This window comes from Papaver somniferum, chromosome 1 (assembly GCF_003573695.1).
Source record: "Papaver somniferum cultivar HN1 chromosome 1, ASM357369v1, whole genome shotgun sequence".
Lineage (NCBI taxonomy): Eukaryota > Viridiplantae > Streptophyta > Magnoliopsida > Ranunculales > Papaveraceae > Papaver > Papaver somniferum.
This window is the reverse complement of record NC_039358.1, coordinates 82,109,119-82,135,531: the sequence shown is the minus strand read 5'-3', so window position 1 is coordinate 82,135,531 and position 26,413 is coordinate 82,109,119. Positions and strand designations below refer to the sequence as shown.

Here is a 26,413-nt window from a genome sequence, read left to right as displayed (position 1 = left end):
TGTTCATGAACTAATACATTTATATAATAAGGAATGCAATCTTTTGCAAACCATAGTTATAATGTTCATGACTTGATTCGAGTGAATCAACATCGATTTTGCTTCAATTGTGTCTTGTATACTTCTATGAGAATATAAACAATTGAACAACTCTAGAACTAGTTTCATTTGAGTCATTTGAACTAGTTATGGTTAAGATGAATAAGGTTGATATGAAAGTGTTCATACGGCTAACTTCGGTTAAATATTGTTGAGCCAACAAAGGTGTACACGTTTAGGTAACATTACTCATATTTAAATGAAGTCACTTTTCATTTGTGTGTAACAAGCTAAGTTCGATCTAACGATTGAAAGACATTAGCTTAAGTCTAGTCAGGTTTTCATCTAACGGTTAATATTGAATGCTTTGTTACCAAGGTAACATTGATTGCAAACCCTGATTTGAAGACTATATAAAGGAGAACTCTAGCAACTGGGAAAGCTAATCCCCACACTCCTGTGTGATACTAGTTGCGACTAGAGTCGATTCTCCTTTAACCTTAGGTTTTTCCGAAACCCTGTAGGTTAACGACTTGAATACTTCATTGGAATCGTGAAGCCAGACCCAACTATTTTCTCTATAGTTGCGTGTTCTGATCTTGCTATTTTCAATCGTATTGAGTACTATCTTCTCTAAGATTTGATCGAGATTTAATCTCTGATAGGCAAGATAAAAATTAGTCACAAACATATATCATCGTTCGTGATTCCACAATATATTTTTTCGCTACCATACAATTAAGATTATTATGAGGTGATTGATAACTGTAGGCTGTTCTTCGGAAATATCAGTCTGGTATATCAATTGGTTCATGTTCACCTTGATTTATCTAAAGACAGAACAAAACTCATAGGTTTATCTGTGGGAGACATATTTATTTATTCAATAGACTTTTCTGTGTGAGACAGATTGGTTTATCAAGTCTTCGACTTTGGGTTGTAGTACTCTTAGTTGTGGATGAGATCAGCTAAGGGAATCAAGTGCGCTGAGTTATGCTGGGATTCAGAGACGTAAGGAGCACAACTGTACCTTGATCAGTGTGAGATTGGTTAGGGCTCAACTACATTCCAGTCCGAAGTTAACTTGGGGTAGGCTAGTGTCTGTAGCGGCTTAATAAAGTATGGTGTTCAAATCTGGACTAGGTCCCGGAGTTTTTCTGCATTTGCGGTTTCCTCTTTAACAAAACTTCTGGTGTCTATGTTATTTCTTTTCCGCAATATATTTGCTTATATAATTGAAATATCACAGGTTGTGCGTAAGTTCAATCAATTGTGAATCCAACCTTTGGTTGTTGATTAAATTGATTGACACCTGAATATTGGTTTTTGATACCGTCCAAGTTATTTCTTATATTCAATCAGGCTTGCAAATTCCTATTTGTTTGATTGCATATTGAATTGAGAAAATGAGATATAACTCTTTGATATACTTTTCTTAAGATTGAGTCTGACTGTCTAGTTGATTGTCTTGAAAGTATATTAGAGTTTGTCCATACAGATTGCTAAACGAAATAGTGGGTGTGGTTGTTAGACCCCCGCTTTTTTAATTGGTATCAGAGCAGGCAAACACGTTTAAGACCTTATAAGTATGTTTTTGTAGCAATCTGATTATTATGGACCAGTTTATCTCTAATAAAGTATCAGGTCAGAAATTACCTGATGATTTTCAAAGCCTGAATTCACCTGAGAGAACTATCACATCTAAGTCAAGATCTAAACATTCTCTGAATGTAGAAACTGTTGATTGGGAAGCACGCCTAGAAGAACAGTTGGATGAATTTTCTGATGAAGGTGATTCAGATATTGATAGAGATGTCGATGAGGAAGTCTCATAGTATGTTAAGTTTTTGGACGTTGAAAATAAAGAAGATTCCAAATTCTCATGTCCCACCTATTCTGACTCCTCTCTGCCGAGAAAACAAGAAATTGAAAAATATTTACGAAGGTCTTTATGGTTGGAACCGCTCTTGCGAATCGATCCTCAAAGATTCCAAGGAAAACCTGAGTATAAAGTCACTTGAATGTGATTATTTTTATCAAAAATACTTCTTGTTGGAAGAGAAACTTGCAGAAACTGAAGAAAGGATTCACTCCCAGCAAGAAAGTTTTGATAACAAAGAAAGTGCTTATCTCGCTCGAGAAAAACGCCTTGAGTCTGATTTAGCTGCTGCTCTTGATAAAATCAAGATGTTGGAAGATGACTTGAAAAAGTTCAATACTAGTTCAAGCAAATTAACCACTATGCTAGGAGCAAGTAAAAATCATCGTGATACACGAGGATTGGGCTATAAGGGAATAGATGTTATAAGTATTAGCAAAGAGGTAAAATTTGTCAAGGCTAGTGATTTTGCTCAACAAAAGGTTTCCACTGATGGAAAAGTGAAATGCCTTCACCTGAAGTTAAAGTTCGAAAGAGCAATGTATATCAACCTCCAAAGTCAGCACATACAGATCGAGGTAAAAACATTCCTTATGTTTACCACTATTGCGAAAATAAAGGTCACCTGGAAAGGAGATGTCGTTTTCGTATAAGGAATGAGAAATTTCATGATGTTCTTGTTTGGGTATCACAAGAAGTTGTGAAACCAAGATCATATGCTAAGGCTAATCCCCTTAACATTACAAGTTGTAACTTTCCAACCTTAAGGCAAAGGAATCATTGTTGTGATAAACCTAGATTTGCCTGTAAACGTCATACGAAGCCTTTTCAAAATTGTAATGGTTATCAAAATGATAACTTCGTAAAGACGAAGACAAGATCCGATGCTCCCAATTGGAGAAAGACTAACTTGCATAAGAATAGTCGATCCAATTCTCTATCGATAAATCTTGAAGAGAGTAATGAAAAGAAGATTCTGGTTGTTTTTAAACGCACTCATAAGTGGGTTCCAAAGAAAGTCAATGATGCTTTGAGTGTGAAAAGGAATGATCTCCCGGAAAATTCCATGACTATGGAGAAGGAAGGATCCATGATGTTGTAAGTTAAAGAGTTCTTTGGATGTGAAAGTGTTGTATTAATACAACAAATTAACAAACAGAAGGATATTATTGGTGATAAACACCTCATAAATAAATTGATTCAAGCCAAATCTGTGCAAATATGCGCAACCAACCATGGTTTCATTTCATAAACTGGATAAGATTTTCATTACACGGACACTTGAGTATATAAAGCTAGGTCTCTCTCTCAATATCTGACAGTCACTCACAATCCACATGGGATAATCTAAACCAACCATTACCCCTAACTGAATATTATTAAAGACAGACACTAATATTATATGGGCACTCCTAAACAACTACTAATAGCACACATCTTGGTAGCCCCTACATTCTATACTACGACATTCCACCCCCTTTGAAAACATCCTCGTCCTCAAGGATGAAGAATGCAATAGGAAAGTTGTCTTGTAGCTGGGCAGGAGCAGGTTCATTTGGGATTGCAGCAGCGCAGTATCCTTCGAACATATTAAGAAATGTGGCCTGACACTAACTTCAAAAATAGCTCCTGAGCAAGGTTTGAGCTTCCCTTCTTGTATGCAGTTCCCCAGGGTTAACAGATGCTTTATCATCATTACTACCGGCTGGATAGATGAGGAACAATAGGAAAACGACTCCAGCAATCATGGGCCTTGGTGTCGAACCAATGAACATTGCAATTTGGATGTGACTATCCACGAATAACTCCTCGAGCTGGGAAGCTGGTTGCTCAATGGGTGATGCAAGTATTGTTGCAAATATAGCAACTGATATCTAAAATTCTTCAGTAGACCCCAGATTAGTATGCTTGCACACTTTGTTGTGATGCACAATTACCCCTCTGACAACAAAGTTGGTTGCAACTTCTCATTCTTTGCCATTATCGCCGAAGTCAAACTTATGATGCTCAAACATTGTAGTGTTAACTTGATTATCCATTACCCCTTTATCAAACTCCAACTGGATATAATCCCTCACTGGTGGAAACTACAGATACCACAGTTGGTAGCAGTAGAAACACTCGTGTTCAGCATGACACAAAAAGAGATAAACAATCACAACATAGTTTGGATATACTCTGTGAACTGTTGTGAGGATTTTGAGAACTTTATAGATAACAGATGCACGGAATAGATAGTGCAGAAAGAAACCCATGTTGAAGAACTTGACACAACTCTTAAGGAACGATAAAAGCATCATAAGTTGGTAATGGAATCTGAATTTAAATCGTAAGTACACTGCCCTTACCAACTCGTGGAGAACCTTAATTTCCATTAGAAAGGACTGAATGCCAAGTATTTGTTCCATATTCGACCCATGTGAAATCACAGTGATCCAGAATGGGATTTCCATCATCTTTATAGGAGATTCTGTCGAGTCATGAATCTTCCATGGTGAGTACACAAAAGCATTCACCTGGCTATAACCTGAAGGAAAATTCCAAACACCACAAGATTATACATATAACTCCAACCTGAGTGCCAAACTATCATCAGAACTCTTTCCTGTAGCAGAAACTTCCAGAATTCGCAAAATGTAAACAATTGTGGACGCTGAAAATGAATAATTCGCCAAAAATACCACTAAGTTGGAACAACTATAGGAACTGAGATATTAAGCACCAGAAGATATGTAAACTCCTTCAAGTTAATCAGCAACCCAACTTCATTATCCTTTCTAAAATTCATTATCCTTTCCCAGTGTCCTGACTCATTACTGAGCCCTAATAATTGACGACGGCATGCTAGAATATATATGAAAGGGAAAGAAACAATATGAGGATGATACAGAATTGCATTAGTACCTGGTTGTCGAATAAGAGCTTGAATAGTGTTTTAGAACTCTTGTGAAGTACTATGTAAACCCAGTTGAAGCTGCAAGAGAGTATCACCATTACCATAATTCCATCTCCACACTATACGCCCAACCAAGTCAGCAAACAGTTTCTGTGGCAGAAACTGACCAGTATTAATACACTTGGTTGTAAGCCCAAATTGAATGTTAACATATAGAGCAAGTTCCTTAGCAGCCTTGGAGAACACATGGCGATCAGGTCCAGTTTCAATAGAGAAGTGCCAACTTGTTAATTTCGTGAGAATGGCTTCAAGTTCATGATGGATCTTAGCCTTGCAGGAAAAAGTGCTCTTATAAGTCCAGTTTTTGCCAATGCGCAAAACTGATAAATGTACAACCGCATAAATACTTTTCTCACTCCAAAAACCAGTTTAAAATAGCTTGAATTTCCATTTCAAGTACTCTATCCACACTAATATATTTACAATATGAAGTACCATGAGCAAGACCTGAGTTCTCAACCTTCTTACATAATTGGCGATACCTGTAGAATCTTCCCCTACATGATATACTAAACCCCACTCATAACTGTAGCAGGGAAGGAAATATTGACCGGAGCAAAATCTGTTTAAAACAATCATCTGGTTGCGACAGTAAGTAGGTGGTTGAGGATTTTCAACAGTTGGTGAACCTTGTGAAACTTCCATTAAAAGAAGTCTTGGTTCAGCTTTATGTTCATTTACACCACCACTAGCTTGACTGCCTGCACATGTGATACCATCCTTAAGAAACACCAAACTTTGGTTTCTTATGCGAGTCTATGCAAGTTGCTGATAATAACAATTTGTATCCCAACACAAAAACGAAATACAACCCACAATAATCCAGTTGACATCTCTCGCACTCCAAGAACTCCTAGAAAAAATCATGCATTCCCATCTCGAGAAGATAATCAGTATCCACAGTCGTTGAACATGAAGCACAATGAGCAGTATGAGATTTTTAAACTCCTCCAAAGGTATTCGCAACACATCACTTTGTCTATCAATTATAACCACGAGTGATTCCAGCAATACATGCCCGACAAAAACACTCACACAAGAAGTAGTTGGAACAAAATAGTCTCCAGAAGCACCAATAAAAGATGATAACCCTTGAATAAGCTGAACTTCTTTTCCGCGATCAAATACCTTTATAAGTGACTTACCACTGCTCCATGTACAAGATACACTCTCAGGCATATGAACAAACAATTCTTGTGCATCCCCATGTGTAAATATCCATCTAAAAACAAGTGTAAAAATGATATTTCTAGCTGGCATTTTAACAAACAGTTGCCTCCCATCACAAACTTCAGCATCATTAACACATAAAAGATAAATTGATTGCATAGATAAAAAATTTGACGTATACCCAAAGCTAGAAAGCAGTCGAAGGGCTAATTTATCAGCACATTTACCACGATCAAATAACAAACGAGAATCATGAAGTTTGAAATGAAAATAAGCCATATCAAAGATTTTGCTGTGAAGAAAGAACAATTCGTTCAAACATTCGACATTTCCCTGGTTTTCTGAAAAAAATTTGACGCAATTTCCTTTGTTAAAATCATCTTCCTCGCCAATTTTCGAATCGTCTTCTTCAACAACCAAAAATGAAGGAATCAAATCGAGAGTTGCATCCACATCAGAATCAACTACTTCATCAATAGCAAGAGAGCTTGACTTGGTTACTCCTGATTTTGTAGAAATTTCTTGAGCACCAACAGTCGAAACAAATTCAGTGCAAACCCCTTGATTCACACTCGATCCCTGAGTTGCTCTTGAACTTTCCCGGTGATTTCCTACATCAGCTATGATTTGACTAAGCTCGAGAAATTGTTCATTCAACTGATTACGAAGATCTAGCACAAGTGAATCCAACTTAGATGAGAAAGATGTTGAGAACGCAGCGATTTCTGATCTGAGTAGAGTGATTTCAGCTATGTTTGGGCAACACCCTCTTGAATGTTTTTGAGACTCATTGGAAAAAAAAATTGAACGTCTTTGATGCCAATTGTTGTATTACTACAACAAATTAACAAACACAAGGATAGAATTGGTGATAAACACCTCCTAAATCAATTAATTCAGGCCAAATCTGTGCAAATATGCGCAACCAACCATGGTTTCATTTCATAAACTGGATAATATTTTCATTACACAGACACTTGAGTATATAAATATAGGCCTCTCTCTCTCAATATCTGACGGTCACTCACAATCCACGTGGGCTAATCTAAACCAACCATTACCCCTAACTGAATATTATTAAAGACAGACATTAATATTATATGGGCACTCCTAAACAACTACTAATAGAACACATCATGGTAGCCCCTACATTCTATACTACGACAGAAAGGTTCTAAAAGCGATCTATTTCATGATAATCCAAAAGTGAAACGGAATAATCCAAAAACTATAGATGGTGAAAAGTCCATAGTTGCGGAAAAGTCTATTTCAGTCACTTTTGGTGAGAAAGACATTGTTCACCTCAACACAACTTGATTGTGTTTTAAGTGCATCCTCACCAAGGAATTCCCTGCTATATATACGGTGAGGGAAGCACGAGAACTGGGGCACACATATTGTGTCAGGCATGATTTTGAATCTTTGGTAACGTCGTAGAATTCAATTGGATTCTTCTTAAAAGGTATGTCTATAAACTTGAGCAAGATTTGTGTTTTTATTTATTTGCTTAGAGTACTTATAATGATCCATGTACCTTGCTTACCGTTCATTTCTACCTAACTTGATATGTGTTTAAGGTTCTTAAATGTTTAGGTTTGAAAATAATATTTCGGGATGTTTGGACTTCATGGTACACATACCAGGTATGCATATCATCATTTAAAATCAAAATCCAGGGATTTTAGTACGCAAACCCGTTTGCATACTGCTCCAGGTCACTAAAATTCGTTTGCAAACCGGTATGCATACTGGCCTGTAGATGTCGATTTTCGTTAAACTTGTTTTGTCCGCAACTTTTTCGTCCGAACTCGGAATGACCTCATTATTTTTGCATTCTTTTAGTCTTTGAATTCTTTTCAAAATGGTGATAAGAAGTCCTGAATTTGGATGAGTTGAGATTGGTCTTTGTTCCGACTCATGTTTTTGAGTGTTCTGCTCCGTTTCATCGCACTTGTTCCACTTCTCTTGCACTTGGGTACTTGGATTCTTAGAGTACTTCTCTTCTAAACTCATTTGTAGTTTTTGGAAGATGATTTTGAAGTATTTAATCTTTATTAATTTTATATATTGCAAATAATGTTATGGGATATGTGTGTTTACGTCCGTGAACTATGGGTGTCCTATATATGGCAAAAGTTAAGCTTATTATGTCATTATGCAAATACTGATGGAAGATAGGATGAACTTTTGTCTACAAATATTAAGTCTATTACATGTCTCTATGCAAATATTGATGAAAAATAGAATGAATCTTTGAATATTCCGTAGTATTGGTTTTTCCCTGATCCACATCTTTGTGTAAGTACTGTGTGGCTCCGTAAGTTCTCTTATGTGAGCATTTCCGATTAAATTAATCACGGGTTCTCTTATGATTAATTTAATTGAGTATTTTGGATACAAATTCATGTTTCATGTCATTTGTTAATGTCCAAAGAAATCCTTCTTTTCTTGTGAAAGTAAGGTCGCTCTTGTTGTTCTTTCGGGAATGACATTTTATGGGGGAGAGTTATTAATTGAACTTGTGCTTAATTGTCAAATCTTTGTGGGGAGTGCGGTTGTGGAATATTATAGGAGTTTTCTTGTATCTTCATAAACTCCTTGATGAATACACTAGTTTCGGCTATGTGAAATCATCGAAACAAAGTTGATATGTTCTCTTTTGGTCATGAAGTATCTCTGTGGAAATTTCATTAGGATCCCACTAGTTTTCGTACCTTTGCCAATTTATATTGACAAAAAGGGGGAGAATTAATGTGTAGATCACACTATAAATATATATGGTTTACGTATCATTATGTAAGGGGGAGTGATTTTCATGTGAGATGAAGTATTGACTAAGGGGGAATGATACATATCACCATAGTATTGTTGTCAAAGTTGTGATACAATTGGACCTTGATGCTGTGTAATAATACAATGACACTGTATAACAATGATTGAGAGATATTGTTTTCTCATTGTTATGGTTACAGATCTTCAACAACTATGATGTTGAGTTGAACACATTCAGAATCACTGGAGTACTTGGAAGTGACAAAGATCGAGTAATGTTGAAGAACCAAGGAAATCAAGCATTTGGATTGAGATATACATCATTTATTTATTTTGTATTTCATATGTATTGATAGTTTTGTCACTAAAATTGACAAAGGGGGAGATTGTTAGAGCATTGCTCGGTCGAACTTGCAAAAGTTGTTATCTCAAGCTTGTTTGTCAAGTTTAGTTGCCAAAACTATAAATCTTGATTTCTAGTCTACTTATAGCTAAGTCTCACATTATGATAAAAAGTGTAGTTGAGCATTAGACTTCATGGTGTTCATCAATTGAAGACGAAGAACTACTAAGGGGAGCTTGTGGAACTTCACCAACAAAAGGTATGTGGAGACTTGAACTTATCTATTACTCAAAAGTTTATCTACTCTATCTCCTATTTGAGACAAAAGTCGTATAGCTATATAGACTTCAATTATGCACATTTGATATTCGATCTGAGTTCAACTCGCTTACATATTTCTCAAAATATGTGTTGGTAAGCTTTCGCTTTAACCAAGTTCATCATATATTCTTGACAAAAGTCAAAAGATGATCATGTGAAAATCGCCTGGTAACATCTTACATGATTTGTGTGACACGATCATTTTACGTAGACTCGGAATGTTTCATATTGATCATTCGATAACTAGAAAATTGCTTTGTAGCTAATAGTTTGTGTGAGACAGCTATTGTCGTCTTCCGAGAATGTTTCAATGGTTGAAACGAGAGTTTAGAACAATTGGATATAAGCACAGTATGTGTACTTGCATATGTGTAATCCAAGTCCGGGAACCATGGGGTGCATACCCGTATGCGTATTGATTGGTTTAGTAGAGGTCCGGGAACTAAGTACGCATACCGGTACGCGTACTGGCGTGAGGTCCAAGTTCCGGGACTTTACTGAGTTTGGTGGTATGCGTACCCGTTCGCATACTGGAGAACCCAAAATTAGTTCGGCCATTAAGGTATGTGTACTCGTTTGCATACTTGAGTGGGTTATGTTCTAAAATCGATTTTTTCATGAACTAATACATTTATATAATAAGGAATGCAATCTTTTGAAAACCATGGCTATAATGTTCATGACTTGAATCGAGTGAATCAAAATCGATTTTGCTTCAATTGTGTCTTGTATACTTCTATGATTATATAAACAATTTAACAACTCTAGAACTAGTTCCATTTGCGTCATTTGAACTAGTTATGGTTAAGGTGAATAAGGTTGATATGAAAGTGTTCATATGGATAACTTCGGTTAACTATTGTTGAGCCAACAAAGGTGTACATGTTTAGGTACGATTACTCATATCTAAATCAAGTCACTTTTCATTTGTATGTAACAAGCTAAGTTCGATCTAACGGTTGAAAGATATTAGCTTGAGTCTAATCAGGTTTTCATCTAACGGTGAATATTGAATGCATTGTTACCAAGGTAACATTGATTTCAAATTCTGATTTGAAGACTTTATAAAGGAGAACTCTAACAACTGGGAAACCTAATCCCCACACCTATTGTGTGATACTAGTTGCGACTAGAGTCGATTATCCTTTAACCTTAGGCTTTTCCAAAACCTTGTAGGTTAACGACTTGAAGATTTCACTGGGATTGTGAAGCCAGATCCAACTATTTTCTCTGTAGTTGCGTGTTTTGATCTTGTTGTTTTATATCGTATTGAGTACTATCTTTTTTAAGATTTGATCGAGATTTAATATCCGATAGGGAAAGATAAAAAGTAGTCACAAACATCTTCGTCTCATCGTTTGTGATTCCACAATACCTTGTTTCGCTAACATACGATTAATATAATTATGAGGTGATTGATATTTCTAGGTTGTTCTTCGGGAATATAAGTCCGGTATATCAATTGGTTCCTGTTTACCTTGATTTATCAAAACACGGAACAAAACTCATAGATTTATCAGTGGGAGATAGATTTATCTACTCAATAGACTTTTCTGTGTGTGAGACATATTGGTTTATCAAGTTCTCGACTTTGGGTCGTAGAAACACTTAGCTGTTGGTGAGATCAGCTAAGAGAATCAAGTGTGTAGAGTCCTGCTGGGATTCTGAGATGTAAGGAGCGCAATTGTACCTTGATCAGTGTGAGATTGGTTAGGGATCAACTACATTTCAGTCTGAAGTTAACTTGGAGTAGGCTAGTGTCTGTAGCGGCTTAATACAGTGTGGTGTTCAAATCTGGACTAGGACCCGGGGTTTTTCTGCATTTGCGGTTTCCTCGTTAGCAAAACTTCTGGTGTCTGTGTTATTTCTTTTCCGCATTATATTTTTTTATATAATTGAAATATCACAGGTTGTGTGTAAGTTCAATCAATTGTGAATCCAACCTTTGATTGTTGATTAAATTGATTGACACTTGGATATTGGTTTTTGATACAGTCCTAGTTATTTCTTATATTCAATAAGGCTCGCAAATTCTATTTGTTTGATTGCAGATTGAATTGAGAAAATGAGATATACTCTTTGCTATACTTTTCTTGAGATTGAGTCTGACTGTCTAGTTGATTTTCTTGAAAGTATATTGGAGTTTGTCCATACAGATTGATAAGCGAAGTATAGGGTGTGGTTGTTAGACCCCCGCTTTTTCAGAGTCCGTGAACCTGATTGTTAAGAAAAGTATTTGGATGATCTCAAAAATCAATCTAGTTGTATCAAAATAATCCAATCGTGATTCTGCCAAGTGATTAAACTTGTTATCTATCTTTCAAGATATAAGTTATACAAGTAACAAGTCTCGCAATCGATTATAATTAGATGGACGTATCTACTAAGATTGAATATCTACAACTTGCATAAATCCTAATTATAAAGATAAACAATATGATTCCGAAAAGGAAAAACACAAGACACCAGAATTTTGTTAACGAGGAAAATGCAACTGCAAAAAAACTCTGGGACCTCGTGCAGATTTGAACACCAAGCTGTATTAACCAATTACATACACTAGCTTACTATCAGACTTCAGACTGGAATGTAGATGAGACCGAATCAACCCTCCAAGAAATTCAGCTACAACCGCACTCCTTATATCTTTTGAACCCCGCAAGGTTTTATGCACTTGATTCCCTTAGATGACGTCCTTTACATCATAAGAGTTTCTTTAACCTCAGTGAAGACTTTTGATACCAATCTGCATCTAACGGATAAGCCTATTTGATTTCCATTTAGATCGATAGATCAAGGTATAAAAACGTGTTTGCAATAGACAAGCTAACAAACCTAACAAATTAAGAACGCATCCTAAATTTTTAACCACCTCTCAAGAACAATCTTCAATAGATCACTTACGGTTAATTTTCAGATATCTATCAACGGCTGAGACGAAGAGTACTTTGCGATTTATATCTATCTTGCTTCAAAGATATTATGAAAACCTCAATAACAGAAAAGCAAAGATCAAGATACACGAGCTATCAAGATAGTCGTACCTGGCTTCACAAATCCCCAAAGCGTAGTCGTTTAGTCGTGAACCTAATTATGTTTCTCAGAGGAAACATAGGTTCATAGAGGACGACTCTAGATCAACTAGGACACAAAGTGTCAGGGATTGAGTTTCCCAGTTAAAAGAGCATCTCTATTTATAGATTTTCAAGACTGGGGGTTTCTTAGAATTCAAGCTAAGATAACTTTGGTTTCAAGAAACATTTTAGGTCTTGATTTGTTTTTTTTCCTGTTTCTTTTTGCTTACTATCTGTAAACCTTCTATAAGAATCTTTTATCTTTGTTAATTTAAAAAAATACATATAGTTTCGATGCTACATATGTTTAACTTATTATTTCTCATTTACAAAAATGTTATTATTTTTATAAATAAATCAAAAATATTAAAATGTTTATGTTTGTGTTTGTGTCTATTACATAGCTTGTTTCTTCATAAAAACTGTTTGTATCACGACATAAAAAATAATTTATAAAAGTCTCACTTAAGAAAAATTAGAGAAAATATAAAAAATACTTTGAAAAAAATATTTGTACAGGAAACAGTAGCATAGTTATCTTTACTTTAATTTCTTTTCATTGTTGTTGGTAAATTCATCGATAAGTTATTGAAGATCAATTATGTCAAAAAATTCTCCCTCGTTAGATATCATACCTAAGTCGTTCAACCTATCTTGTCATAAAGTTTGACTAAAAACATGACTCCAACAAGTTAAAAATCCCAATACATTCGGAACAAGAATAGTTACTAAGAAAAACATTCATAACCTAGACCAAAAAATATGAGGTGATCCAATACTACCATCAAATAAAAAGGAAATAACATATCCAAAAATTACTTACGTTCACTAACATGTCTCTTAACAAAGTTTGTCTTGACTTGTGAGATTGCACCATCAGATCTCTATTTACAAACTATACTTATCCAATGTAAAAAATAAAAGGGAAGATATTTACCGATATCCCCATTGCCGATAGTGACAAGTTTGTACTTATATTCAGGAATCTTTCAAACAAATAAAAAAAAGAAACTAATTAGTGTTAGAAACCCTAGAAATATAAGGAATTACTAACTTAAAAACTTGCAAAAAAATGAAGGTTACCATTATCTACAACGAAAGTCTCTCGACGGCGGTTCTTGAAACTGAGAATTTAATGAGAGTGAGAGAGAATAGGGGTTTCGTTGAGACTTTATAGGTGGATGAGAGAAAATAGAAGGGTTTTGGGGACTAACAACAACCATTAGATCATATTAATGTTAAAGTACAACCACTCATGTGTTGCTGATGATGTTATATTACACTTTCGGGAACGTGGATACCGAGTTTACTGCAACCTAATTTCTATATGACATCTTACAAACAACAAGAAATCCAACTGTTTCCTGACAATTCAAATCAAATCATAATATCAAAGATATTAAATGATTAATTCATAGTCATGCATCTTCTGTTTAGATTTGTAATCTAGTGATTTATGAAATGCAAAATTTCTTCATCAAGATCAATCAAAATCATAAATATCGAAATAACCAATTTTGATTATGCAAATTAAGTTTTTAAAGTAACAACTCGCCGATCTTCACAATTTTTACGTTATCAATGATAAACAATTTATTTATTCAAAACAATCAAGTTGTAAAACATGCTTATAAAAATATCAAGTTGTAAAACCCAGGATTTTCGCGCCTAAAACCGTCCATAATATTTTGTTCAAACTGTAATTTAAAAGTTAATTTATATAAAATTTGGTCTCATTATAAATCTTAATACGGAAGTGTGTTTATCAAAATAGTTCATCTCCTTATGAATATAAAGTTTGTGACTAAAAGCTAGATTAGGTTTTCAAAAACAAATATGTATCAAACAAAATGTTTCACAAAAGTTAATTTACTCTTTCGTGTTTTATTTTCTACACAACTCCAAAAACGAATAGTCACTTTCAACTCTTTCTCTCTCTATTTTTTACTTTCCCTTTACAAAACAACAAGAGAGGAATAAACAAACTAAAACAAAAGAAAACAAGATAAAAAAAATCTAGGCCTCAATTTCAGTTTTCAGTTTTTCTAATTTTTCTTCGTCACCAAACAAAAGAGAAAGAAATAAAAGTTATCCATCATTTTCACCTTTCTCTTTCTCGTTCTTCTTTAAAACAACAAAAGAAAACTAAACTTTTTACCTATCATTTTTATTACTTGTTTTCCTTCTCATGATTTCATCTCCCCCCTTTAATGAGCGCAAGGGATATCAAAACACACTCATCATATCCGTTTGATTTCCGTATTTTGATTTACAGCTGTCTGATATCAAGGATTCCGGAAATCGCGCCGAAAATAATTCACGTGTGTGCTTATCATGTCATTCGTTGGATGGTATGACTTTTCTCGGAATGCGATGGAGACTGCCCATCTATAAGCAGTTCTTCGTAATATGTATAATATTTTGGGGGTTTATTTTAAGATTACTAAATTTACAAGGACCTAAATATGAAAAATATATATACCAAATCTACCAAAACTTTGTTTTCTGCTCCTTCGTTTCTGCGAGTTGGGTTTAGAGGTGAAAACTTATCGCTGCTACAGATGAAGATGAAGATGAAGATCATATCTTCTGAGATTAAGTCCCAATTTTCTGTAGAAATTTTCTTCTCCATTGAACCGCTAAAATGAACTGCTTCAACTAGCAAGGACAACTACAAGAGGGATTTTATGGTCGGATTGATCTTGAATTAACAAATTGGGGTTTTAATTTTCTTCTTCAGGTTTGTGCCAAACTAATTAAATTACTAATTTCATTTATTTATGGTTAAATCATTTCTTTACAGTATTGCAATCTCTCTCGAAACAGTCTGTTGGTTTTTGTTAATCCTAAATCAGGGCTTTTCTCAATTAGGGCAATTTATTTTCATTATTGATTTTGATTACAGTTCAATTGAATAATATGCTTGGAAAATTGAATCCTGTTGTAACATTATCAACAAAAATATGGATGATTCTCACATTGTTGATTAATTTATTTAGAAAGGGTAAGTCTAGGCCGTTCTATGATAATTATACGAATAGAATGAAATTTAGAGTTTGGGTTTTTAATTTTGGGTAGAATTTGGGTATAGAGTTCATATGGGATGATCACCTTTTGTTACAATTTCCTCTTTGGTTTCTGTCAGACATTATCAATTGGAGTTTTGTTATAGAAATTGTGGAACACATGTTTGGCGTATTTGTATTATGAGACGGAAAGGAGAATCTGCGAAGAATTTATTGTATTCTCGATTTTGTTTCTCTGACGTTGTGTTCATTTTGATATATTTATATTGCTATCCTATCATGGAAGTGTAAAGCTGCAGAAATAAGGCATTTGAACTCATGGTTGTTTCTTATATGGCTATGTAGTTCCACCATGTTTGTGGTGCTTGGGAAGCTGATGATATTTTGAAGTAGCAGCAAGAAGAAGAAGAAGAAGAAGCTCTCCTTCCTGTTTAGTAGTGAGAACTAATAATCAAATGTCAAAGGTTTTGAGCGAATTTGGAGCCGGGTAATCAGATGAGAAGTTCACTAGCTATATCATGCTTTGCTTACCGAAAAAACACCATTTTTCGACGAGATGGTAATATTAATTCCTTAAAGTCTATCATTTCTCAATGCTAACAATGATCATACGGGCTGTTGTTGGAGTCCAGTCTGATGTTTGTCTCGATACTTTGTTGTTACGAACGAATGTACAGAGTTAGAATGCACAATCATTTATTTTTATTCCATATTTTACTGTTTTCTTTCCACCCAGGCAAGCAGTAGTTGGAGACAAAACATGAATGCGGAACAGCTAGCCAATCATCGAAAAATGAACCGTGATCGACAAAGAATACGTAGGCTAAATATGACGGAGGAGCAGAGATCTATTGTACACGACTCCAGCGTGATCGTATTCGGTATAGAGACGCCAGGGAAGAGCTGAAGTTTCCTTCAATATCTACTGGCAACAATGCTACACACCTGTTTGAGCATGTTATGAAACAACATGTGCAGTAAGAAGAGGAGAGGATAATTGGTGTATGTAAGAGCATATTGTTTGCTGACGTGCAACGCACGTGCACTCTACTTGTCTATATAAGGAGGCAAAAAATAAAAGCATCAAATTTATTGGAAAAAGGTGTTGCATCAAGATTTTTGGAAGAATCATATTATTGGGGATTTAAATCCTTTTGGATTTGGGGCTTCATCAAGATTTTTGGAAGAATCAATACTGCAGAATTTTCTCAAAAAGTTCATTCTATCTTTTATCAATATTTGCATAAAGACATAATAGACTTAACTTTTGAGCATATATGAGATAATAACACAGTTCACGAACGTAAACACATATATATCTCATAAGACATTTGCAATATATAAAACCAATAAGATTAAATATTGCAAGATCATCTTCCAAATAACATAGAATTTAAATAAATAAATCTAAAAATATTGCAAGATGAAAACGTTGGAAATAACTATGCGTAATCACAATAATTGCTATACCAAACCCTAGTTATCCTTCTTAATCATAAGAATAAATTCTCATAAGAAGTTTCCTAGACGTTAAGAGATAAAAAAAACCTAAAAGTATATACTAAGAGACTTAAATATAGTAAACAATAAGAGATCGAACAAGGCTAAGATCATCGGTTGCTTTCTTCAGTTCAGTTTTCAGAAAATCAAGATTCTTTGTTGCATTGGCAAGTTGATCACGTACAACTTTAAAATCTCAGAGAAGACTTCCAACCAGATCAGATGACATCTGAACAGGTCTATTGTCTTCATGATCGCATGCATAGTGGTAGGTTATGGTGAGAGGATTCTCATGAAACTCAATAATCTTATCATCTTCCTTTTCGCATCCATTCATAATAATGTCCATGAGATCACAAGAGGATTTCTTGAGGTTACAGAACGTGCATATATATAAGAGATTAGTAAATCAATCTTATATATATATATGTGTGTGTGTGTGGTGGGGGGGGGGGGGGGGGGGTATGATTTCCTAGAATAAAAACCCTAGGGACACATATAGTTCTCTCCAAACATGTCAGTATTGGAACCATACGTCCGATCATGAACCTTGCACATGGACCGTTTGTGGATGTGGATAAAAGTATTCAGTACCAACAAACCAATGGAGCCTAAAAAAAAACAAGTTCTTAACCTTAGACTGAACATCTTAGCTCAATAAATAAATTTAGAGCACAAGATTTTTATTGATAGACCTACCAAGCCAACTGCCTTTTAAAAATTGGTTGAAGAAAAATTTATTGCAGCTTCTCATTGCTTGCAACAAAGAGTATTTTTTTTTTAAAAAAAAAACTGATCATACACGTTCAAGTGTAAAAATTAACTAGAGCAAGGCTCAACAGTAAGATGATCATTTTCTTTATAAAAATAACACAATTACAACAAAAGACCAGTTTTCCAAGAAGAAGATCCCTTCTTGAGAATATTGTACATCCTACATGGTCTCAATGGAGGAGGCACAAACAAACGTATTTAAGCTGTAAGTTGACGAGTATTTTGCTCTTCAATAGTGTTGACTTTCCCTCCCTTATATTCTTGAGAAATAACAAAGTCATTTATAAAGTTAGTCTCAAGTGAATTAACGGGTAGGGAACAAGAGATACCTGATGTTGCCTCCTTCTTTGCCTTCCTAATAATGTGTTTGAGTCTATTGATACTCGCATTGAGTTCTGAAACTCGATTGTTGATGTGAATGTATTCAAGAAAAATTGACCCTTTCGATCCAATGATTTTTTCAGCCATAGAAGGAGGTTTTGAATGACTTCCTTTTCACAGATTAGAGTTTTTTCCTTTTGGATCAAAACAACTGTCTGTCCTTATAGCATTGTCCCTTTGACAATCGTTACAGTTGTCAAAAGGTTTTGTATTACTTTCAAAAGCAAAAGTTCGCTCATCACAACACTTTCTTTGTCTAAAAGTCGGATGATCACAACCAGTAATGTCAGATATAGGTTTGACCACTTCTTTAGACACCCAAACAAGGATGTTATGAAGTTTCATATTCCGTAAAAGAAAAAGGCGTATTCTTTTAAGGTGACCTTTTTTACGCAATAATGACAACGGAATATAATGTTATTACCTGAACACGTTCAAGCTGGTTTCGGAGGTTGACAAACTTTTTTCTTTTGAACTTTAGGTGCTTGCAGTAGAATATCACTTTTGCCATCAATGAGATTCTTCTGTTGGAAGTTGCTATTAGTTTTAACAAAACTAATTTTACTTATACTTGAAGTGTACATTCCCTTATATCCCAAACCTCGTGTATCACGATGATTTTTACATGCTCCTAGCATAGTGGATAATTTGGTTGAGCTAGAGCTAAAATTTTTCAAGTCTTCTTCCAACATTTTAACCTTATTGCGAGCAGCAGTTAGGTCAGCCGCTAATTGTTTTTCTCGAGAGATAAAAATGTTTTCTCTGTCACTGAAACAACTTTGTTGAGAGTTATACCTTGCATCAGATTCTGCAAGTTTTTCTTTCAACACAAAGAGATTTCGACGAAGATTTTCACATTCAGAGTTTTTTGAACGCACATCTTCTCACGATATTTAAGAAGACATTGTAAAAGATTATATCCACAATCATAACCCTTAAAGAGTTTTCTTATTTTCTTGTTCTCTTGACAGAGGGGAGTCAGAAAATCAATTAGACATGATGTTGACTTCTTCATGGCCAAACATCTTGACATATTGCGAGACTTCCTCATCAACATCTTTATCAACATCTGAATCATTTTCATCTGAAAGTTGATCCAACTGTACCTTCAGACGTGTTTCCTGGTTATCCACAGTTTCAGACAATGATAAAGATGTGAGAGTTTACTCAAGTGAATCCAAGATTTGAAACAAGTCTGAGTGTTTCTGGACTGGTAATGCGTCATTCAAGATAGTACTTAGGGCAACTCCTATGGTATGGAGGTAAAAACATCCATAACTTAAGGAGTATCCACGTATATATGGAACATCAGTAATTAGTGGGGTCAAAACCCACTGTGGGAAAGAAAAAAATTAATCCATCCGGTCCCTTGGAGTCCGGATACACAGAAAAAAAATCACAAGAAATTCGTCCAACTCTTCCCGACCAAATGAGACGAATTTTATTGTAATGTCAAATAATGGAAATGAGAAACAATTATGATTGTTGATAATTCAGAGAAAACTGTTGCTATAAGCTAACAGTGTATATAATTAAGTCATTCAAGAAAAGTGAAACTCTAGTCCGGTCATTAAGTGACCGGATAAGAGGAAAAAAAATACATCCGGATAGGGTATCGGTCAGCTAATGACCGGATGGACTACTCCATAGGGACATCCTCAAATTTGCGGGGTATCATGTGGACTTCACAAATATATGGATGATAACTTCACCCATAGTGGTGTTTTTTGGTCCATAAGATGTGGAGTATCACAAAGATGTGGATGATTTTTTTCTCCATAGGAGTTGCCCTTATGTCCATAGAGTCAGATTGCTACAAACACAGACTTATGAGGTCTTCGCGTGTTTTTCTTCTCTGATATCAATTGAAAACGCGGGGTTATAACAACCACACCCAATATTTCGTTCTACAATCTGTATAGACTAACTCCAATATAATTCCGAGAACACCAACTTAAAAGTGAGACTCAATAGAGAAACATATCAAAAAGTTTTATCTCTTTCTCAATAAAATCAGTAAATCAACTAGATAGAAATCCGTGAGACTGATTGTTATGAGAATAATCGGATGGTACCAAAGACCAATGGCCGAGTGTCAATCAAGTCATATTCAATAACCAAGGTCGGATTTATCAACTATGATTGAACTACGCACAACCTGTAATATTTAAATTATATAAACAAATATAATGCAAAAAAGAAATAACACACACACCAAAATTTTTGTTGACGAGAAAACCGCAAATGCATAAAAACTTCGGGACCTAGTCCAGATTTGAACACCACATTGTATTAAGATGCTACAGACTCTATCCTACTACAAGTTAACTTCGGACTAAAATGTAGTTGACCCCTAACCAAGTCTCACACCGATTAAGGTAAAATTGCCTTCCTTACTCCTCTTGAATCCAGCAGGATTCTGTGCACTTGAATCCCTTAGCTGATCTCACCCACAACTAAGAGATTCTACGACCCAAAGTTGAAGACTTATAAACAAATCTGTCTCCATAGATAAGTCTATTCTGGTTATTGTTTCCATCTTAAGATAAAGATCAAGGTGTATAGGAAACTCAACTAATAATCTGGTCTTATAGTCCCGAAGAGCAGCCTAGAAATATTAGTCACCTCACAATAACCTAAGTGATTAACAGAAGAAGTTATTGCAGAATTACAAGAGTCTGAGACGAAAAACTGTTGTGATTACTTTTTATATATTACCTTTCGGAGATAAATCTCGAGATTAAACTCAACATGATAAAAAAAAAGTAAGATCAGAATATGCTACTACAAAGAAAATAGTTGGATCTGGCTTCACGAATCCCAAATGAAGTCTTTAAGTTGTTAACCTAATAATGGTTTTGGAAAACCTAGGTTAATGGAGAATCGACTCTAGTTTGCAACTAGGATACAAGAGAGTGTCGGGATTAGGCTTCCAAGATTCTAGAGTTCTCCCTTATATAGTATTTCAAATCAGGGTTGCTTACGATCAAATCTAAGTGTAGATGGGGAAAAACGATTTGCTGATTTTTTAGAGAAGTGAAGAGACGACGGTTCGAGCGAGACTCCTCAACCGAGCAAACTGCTTAACCTCACACAGATGCACTACACGAGAGTGCTTTGAGTTCAAGAGATCAATCTGCAGGACTCCGGCCTAAACCAAGTCAATGGCCGTTCCAGAGTCATTTCGGTCACAAAGAGGGAGATGGGTTGATCTGTAGGAGGGAAGCTGAGAATTGTGGGATCAATGATGATCAAGGATTGTGGATGTGTTGAAGGTTTCTGCAAATATGTGTAAATAAGTTTGATCGATAGAACTTGTGTGTAGACGAATGTTCATCGTTTTAATCATCAGTTCAGAACTTATTTATATTGTCAGAATAACGAACACATTGATTCAGTAAGTATGACGGTTTCATGAGTGAAAGAGTGGGAAAGTGGGAGATCATGGTAAAACCAGTTCCATGTCGTGCGGAGACTTGGTTAACCGTCCACCCACTACTTTGCTAACTCCTTCAACCGTTTGCACGACTTACTCACATTTCTCATCGTGGATGAACACACGTATCGTAGGCCGCCAGACCAAAACCCTAAGTAATATCCCCCCATATGACGTGATTGATGTCTCACGAACGTGGAGTCTGCAAAACAGACGTGTATTTGATTAGTCAGTCGTTGACTATTAGACAGTGAGTCTAAGTTTTGTTGAATCGAGCATGAGTGATCGAATGCTCAACTATTCATGGATTGAACATGTTAGACGTTCTTAGATATTGATCGTCTGAGCAAATATTGTAAATTCGAGCAACTGAGCATCGATAAATTACTGAATATTGATAGTTGGATCAATATTAGAGCAACTAAGCAAGTATTGCTCAGTTCGACGAATTACTGAATATTGATAGTTGGACCAATATTCGAACAACTGAGCAAGTATTGCTCAATTCGATGAATTACTGATAAATTACTGAATATTGATAGTTGGATCAATATTCGAGCAACTGAGCAAGTATTGCTCAATTCGACGAATTATTTATTGGTGACATGACCCAATGAAATATTAATTAAAATATTGGTAGACTACCAAATATTATATAATTAATCCAGATGTTGATTGCTGGATCAACATAAATTTATTAGTGTTTGAACTTGCTCAGAATGATGATTTGTGGAGTGTTTGTTCAAAACCCTAATTTTTGATCAATTGTTCGTCAATTGATGAATTGTTCAAAATAGGTCATGAGTGATGGAATGACTGACCACATGGGGTGATGGATGACCATGTGGTGCCCAAGTGCTCGAGTGAGCATGCACCAGAGTCCTTAGTTGACCGGTTGGTGAAAGAATGATGATAAAATGCCGGTTTCATCATTTATTAAAATAGTGCCCGTATGAGCGTTAGATGATAAAACCTAATCATAGAGAAGTGAGGGACCGACCAAGGGGGCATGAAACCGGCCTTTGGTGGTCGTGGGACCAGCTGATGGTCGTTTGAGAAAATTCCAAGTTGTTGGAAAGAGTTTGGACCCAATATGAGCAATTGAGAAAATTAGGTAAAAATTATAAGAACGTATGGGACCGGCTCCTTGCAAGTCTTAGCGCCGGCCTTGGTCGGTCAAGGAAGCATGCGCGGGTCACCATAATGTTCGTGTCTTATTCATGTGAGTTTCGGTATTTTCTGGTGTGCGTTTGAGCAATATGTCGGATTTTCAGAAGAGTTCGATCTTTGACTGAAATTATTGATTTTGCTCGAATGAGCAAGTAGGAATTTGCTCGTTTGATCAAAATTTGGAAAATATTAAAATAATAATACTTTAATACTTGGCGTGAGTAGCCCAGTCGGTCATGTGACCATTTGAGTTTTTGGCCTTTTCATGGTTTAAGCAATATTTGAGAAAATATGAAGAAACCATGATTTTTGCTCAAGCGGAGGAGTTTCATGAGATGAGGAAAATAATAATTATGAAAAGAACGGATTGCAAGGTGTCGGACCGGCCACGGCTAGGGCATGGCCGGCCGTCTAGGTAGCCTGGTCCCTCGACACCTTTCCATGTTATATTATTTTTCATGAAATCGTGAAAATATGGAGAAACCGTGAGTTTTTCTCAAACAAGGAAAGTTGCTTGAATGAAGGAGTTTTCATGAGTTCATGAAAATAAATAAAATAAGAAAAATAAAAGAAAGAGGCATGGGGGACCGACCACGACGGCATGGTCGGCCGGCCGGTGGGCCCGATCCCTAGGCACCTCTTTTCTATTTTTTAATTATTTTCTCTCTCCTGTTTTGGTGTAGGATTCCTCATTTGTCCATATTTTCGAATGCTCATTCGTGCATTTGGGTGCTCGTTTGCGCATCATTGTTGAGTACACTTGCACCATTTCATTGGGGCTTACTCGGTGATAGTCCAGATGCCCGATTGTTGAGTAATTATTGCTAATTCATGAAATTCAGCGGAGAATGATTCATGAAACAAAGCAATAATCATGAATTGTGCATCTATTACCAATCCATCAATCAAGCCGGGGAATTCAGGGAACAGAGCAATAAGATGAATTGATAATCTATTACTAATCCATGGAGTCAGCCGGGGTTCATGGAACGGAGTAATGAGATATAATAAATTATTTTTTAGGAATTCAGTGGCGAATGTCACGGCATAATTAATATAGTATAGAATCGAGATATGAGACAGTTTAAGAATCATACTCGTTTTGAAAGGTGCATAGTTAGGGAACAATTGTGCAGCGTTGTTAACGTCCTGAAGGTGTTTAACCCCCTCAACAAACAATTATGTAGGAGAGCCGCCTGAATCTATACATGGTCTCTCTACATAGTCAAGGAACAACGAGAGTCACCGACGTCCTGAAGGCGTTAAGCCCTCTCAACAAACAACTATGTAGGAGGACCGCCCAATCGTTCTTCTATGTAGAGGTGGGTCTCTCTATGTAGTCAGGGAACAACGAGTGTCGCCGACGTCCTGAAGGAATTTAGCCATCTCAACAAACAATTATGTAGGAGGACCGCCCAATTATGTTATTCTACATAGAGGTCATGATGAAATGCGCAACATCGAACACTCAGCTAATGGGAGGCCTTTCGAGAATCATATTCATCATGGCTCTGAGAGGAACTCGATCAGAGATCGTGAAGCGGTTCATGAATCGTAAAATATGAATCGTCACATGCGTTCCTGAAGCAGGGTCAGAAACATGCAGTATCATGATTTTACGATTTTGACCTTTGTCGAAAATCCACCATCAACATTAAGTCCCATGTATAGTGAGGGACATTCATGTTCCACAGTAAGCATCAGATGGTGATTTTCCAGTCGACGAGATAAGCAGTTGAACTTGGTCGTACAAAGATATTTTCAGAATCCTCGATTTATCCAATGGTGTCATGTACGAACAAATGCTCAGGTAACGATCCTGATAGTATGATAGAGCGTCATCCCGTGAGCACGGAGAGATGAGGCACTGCTGTTTTGGTCTGTCGAACGTCCGGTTTTGGTCGGATTAGCGTTTGCGGGTCTGAGACCAAAAAGGAAATCCATGTTTTATTAGGTTTTGGAAATAAAATTGATATAAAAGGAAAGAAGCCCTAATAATTATTTTTAATTAATTTTTTGATTGACCGACCAAGCATCTCTTCTTCCTCACGTCCGGGCAAAGTTTTTTTTTTTTTTTTGTGTACGCCGGAGCTCCCCATCACCGACTGCCGCCGACCGATTTGCGGCGAACTCCGACGCCGACAAAATGATTTTTTTTTTTGCTGTATGTTTTTCATGAGTTATTTAAAAATAAATTCCATGTATGTATGTATGCGTAGGTTTTATGAAAATTTGTTTTAGAAAACATACGCCCGTTCGTTCGTTAGTTTAAGAAATGAGCAATAATCCCTAATATGAAAGAGATACATGAATCCTTGAATAGACATGATTTAGTTACAGTAGATAAAATTTGTTTATGAGGTTTCATAAAAATCAAAATTTTACTTTCAAAGCATGAATTTTTTACACAAATACCTTTAGGTTCGTACGTACGTTCGTAGTTAAAGTAATAAACAATAATCCTAAGATATTTTTTGAAATAGACCTGCACTTCATGATAAAATTTTGTTTGTGAACTTTTAAAATTTTATTTGGAATAAGTGGACCTTTGCAAAAAATATAAAAAACCCTCGTTTCATAGACAAACGCTCATTTGAGCAAAAGAATTTTTTTATTTTAATAATAACTCACGTAAGTATTTTTTTTTTGTTTTTTTTTGAAAATTCGTGAGTTGCTTACTCACGTAAATGTTTTTTACGTGAGTTTGAGAGTTTTTTTTTTTTTTTTTTTTTTTTTAATTTTGTTTAAAAAATCAAACTCTGATTTTTGGGTAATTGTTGGAAGCAAACAATTGTATGTGATAAAACAATGTCTATGCGAGTTTTGTGATTTTATAGTGTGTGTACACGATAGAAAATTAGTAAATATTCACACGAAGAGCTGATGTGAATTATTCATAATTTCGTGAAAAGCCAGGTGTTGACTTTAAATAATGACTTTTGCTCGTCTTTGCAGATTTGAAAAAACGAGCAAGTTTTCGAAGTTTTACGTTATTATCACTAAGTTCGTGAAACCGTAAACAGGTAAGAGTTAAGGATTACCATTTTTGTAGACGCTGATGTGAGCACCATAATTATTCTGTTGTACTTTAATTCCATTGTGTTGACGAAATTTTGTTGTATGGATATCACAACAACTTTCCAAAGATGACTGATTCCCGTGGTAGCGCTTCTGAAGATGATGTTTCTATAGAGGAAACTTCCAGAGAGGATGTTTCTACAGAAGCGTCTTCCAGAGATGATGATTCTTCCAGAAATGATGATTCTGGGACTTCCAATGAGAAAGAGGAAACTCCTAAAACCAAGAACATCCCGAATATTGATGATGAATTCTTCGTGTTTCTGTATAGACCAGAAAAGCGTCACTCAGGCTCCTCATTTAGGCTGCTCATAAATCCTAGGAGTACTACTCATAACAAGTTAGTATCTCCTCAAGCAATAATTAGGTTCTGTTTGAGTGGGAAACACTATTTGGGTTCACATGTGGAACTTAAGCTTTCTCGAAATCCCCTGACACATTTCTCTGGATGGGCAAGGCATATGTTGGGTCATAGTCGTGTAAGGACCATGCTG

At 35.7% G+C, this 26,413-nt stretch overlaps 1 long non-coding RNA gene across 1 annotated transcript; it reads left to right on the top strand.

The window, feature by feature from the left end:
• The first annotated feature begins 15,028 nt into the window (after positions 1–15,028).
• LOC113330720 lies at positions 15,029–16,739 on the top strand. The gene is made up of 3 exons (XR_003350450.1): positions 15,029–15,294; positions 15,926–16,139; positions 16,317–16,739. It is a non-coding gene; the product is annotated as an uncharacterized LOC113330720 (long non-coding RNA).
• The last annotated feature ends 9,674 nt before the right edge of the window (positions 16,740–26,413 follow it).